Source organism: Neolamprologus brichardi, unplaced genomic scaffold (genome assembly GCF_056152115.1).
Source record: "Neolamprologus brichardi isolate AB-2024 unplaced genomic scaffold, ASM5615211v1 NODE_ptg000056l+_length_53143_cov_1, whole genome shotgun sequence".
Lineage (NCBI taxonomy): Eukaryota > Metazoa > Chordata > Actinopteri > Cichliformes > Cichlidae > Neolamprologus > Neolamprologus brichardi.
In genome coordinates, this window is record NW_028270049.1 from 20,001 (window position 1) to 22,500 (window position 2,500).

The window sequence follows — 2,500 nt, forward strand, 5'->3', positions numbered from 1 at the left end:
GTGGAAGGGTAACTGCAGGAGAAGGAAAGGTACTGGGGGACAAGAGCAGGGGAGCATTCGGGTCGCCGGGGCCTTCTTGAGGTCCAGGTCCATGTTCGATGTGAGTAGCAGCAGGGCCAGTGCGCCAGGAGCACATCTTTTTCGACCATAAAGGAGACAGGAGGCCGACTCACTGCCTCGGCCAAATGGAGAGGGAATTTAGGCAGGGCCAGTGCACAAGCATGGATCTTTTTCAGCTGTAAGGGAGACAAGAGCAAGGTGTGATGTAGGTCCCTGGGGCCTGCTGGAGGGCAAGGTCCATGCTCGATGTGAGTAGTTCAGCAGGGCCAGTGCACCAGCAGCACATCTTTTTCGACCGTAAGGGAGACAGGAGGCCGACTCACCGCCTCGGCCAAATGGAGAGGGAGTTTCAGCATGTCCAGTGCACCAGCAGCACATCTTTTTCGACCGTAAAGGAGAAAGGAGGCCGACTCACTGCCTCGGCCAAATGGAGAGGGAATTTCAGCAGGGCCAGTGGAGAAGCATGCATCTTGTTCAGCCGTAAGGGAGTCAGGGAGTTGTCATGGTGGTCCCCCTGGAGGTGGGGGAGATTGCAAATTAGCTAGGGAGGAGGGTGCGTACAGCGGAGGTGGCAAAGTGTTTCTGGTCAGTGTACCAGGGGCACGAACAAGAGTTGTCGTACCATAGGCACCAGGAGTGTGTATGTGTGTGGGGCAAAGTGTTTCTGCTCAGTGTACCAGGGGCACGGAGAAAAGTTGTCGTACCATAGGCACCAGGAGAGTGTGTGTGTATGTGGCAAAGTGTTTCTGCGCAGTGTACCAGGGGCACGGAGAAAAGTTGTCGTACCATAGGCACCAGGAGAGTGTGTGTGTGTGTGTGTGTGTGTGTGTGTGTGTGTGTGTGTGTGTGGCAAAGTGTTTCTGCGCAGTGTACCAGGGGCACGGAGAAAAGTTGTCGTACCATAGGCACCAGGAGAGTGTGTGTATGTGGCAAAGTGTTTCTGCGCAGTGTACCAGGGGCACGGAGAAAAGTTGTCGTACCATAGGCTCCAGGAGTGTGTGTGTGTGTGTGTGTGTGTGTGTGTGTGCGTGTGTGTGTGTGTGTGTGTGTGTGGCAAAGTTGTTTTGCTCAGTGTACCAGGGGCACGGAGAAAAGCTGTCGTACCATAGGCACCAGGAGTGTGTGTGTATGTGGCAAAGTGTTTCTGCTCAGTGTACCAGGGGCACGGAGAAAAGCTGTCGTACCATAGGCACGAAGACTGTGTGTGTGGCAAAGTTGTTCTGCTCAGTGTACCAGGGGCACGGAGAAAAGCTGTCGTACCATAGGCACGAGGGGAGTGTGTGTGTGTGTGGCTTAGTGTTTCTGCTCAGTGTACCAGGGGCACGGAGAAAAGTTGTCGTACCATAGGCACCAGGAGTGCGTGTGTGGCAAACTTTTTCTGCGCAGTGTACCAGGGGCACGTTTCAATTTACTTTCTGGAGTACCAGGGGCACGAGGATTTTGCCAGTGGTGTTTTGCTTTGTTAGTGGGGGGGGGGCTTAAGTGTGGGTCCGCGGGGCCTGCTGGAGGTCAAGGGCCATGCTAGATATGTCGTGGAGGGTAACTGCAGGAGAAGAAGCTAGTGGGGGAGTAGAGCAGGGGAGTATGTGGGTCCGCGGGGCCTGCTGGAGGTCAAGGGCCATGCTAGATATGTCGTGGAGGGTAACTGCAGGAGAAGAAGCTAGTGGGGGAGTAGAGCAGGGGAGTATGTGGGTCCGCGGGGCCTGCTGGAGGTCAAGGGCCATGCTAGATATGTCGTGGAGGGTAACTGCAGGAGAAGAAGCTAGTGGGGGAGTAGAGCAGGGGAGTATGTGGGTCCGCGGGGCCTGCTGGAGGTCAAGGGCCATGCTAGATATGTCGTGGAGGGTAACTGCAGGAGAAGAAGCTAGTGGGGGAGTAGAGCAGGGGAGTATGTGGGTCCGCGGGGCCTGCTGGAGGTCAAGGGCCATGCTAGACATGTGGTACAGGGTAAGTACAGGAAAGGAAATCTAATGGGGGACTAGAGCCGGGGGGGAGGGGGGGGGAGGGGTGGTCCCTGGGGCCCGCTGGAGGGCAAGGGCCATGCTCAATGTGAGTAGCTGCAATGGCCAGTTCACCAGCAGCACATCTTTTTCGACCGTAAAGGAGAGAGGAGGCCGACTCACTGCCTCGGCCAAATGGAGAGAGCACATCAGCAGGGCCAGTGCTCCAGCAGCACATCTTTTTCGACCGTAAAGGAGACAGGAGGCCGACTCACTGCCTCGGCCAAATGGAGAGGGAATTTCAGCAGGGCCAGTGCTCCAGCAGCACATCTTTTTCGACCGTAAGGGAGAGAGGAGGCCGACTCACTGCCTCGGCCAAATGGAGAGAGCACATCAGCAGGGCCAGTGCTCCAGCAGCACATCTTTTTCGACCGTAAAGGAGACAGGAGGCCGACTCACTGCCTCGGCCAAATGGAGAGGGAATTTCAGCAGGGCCAGTG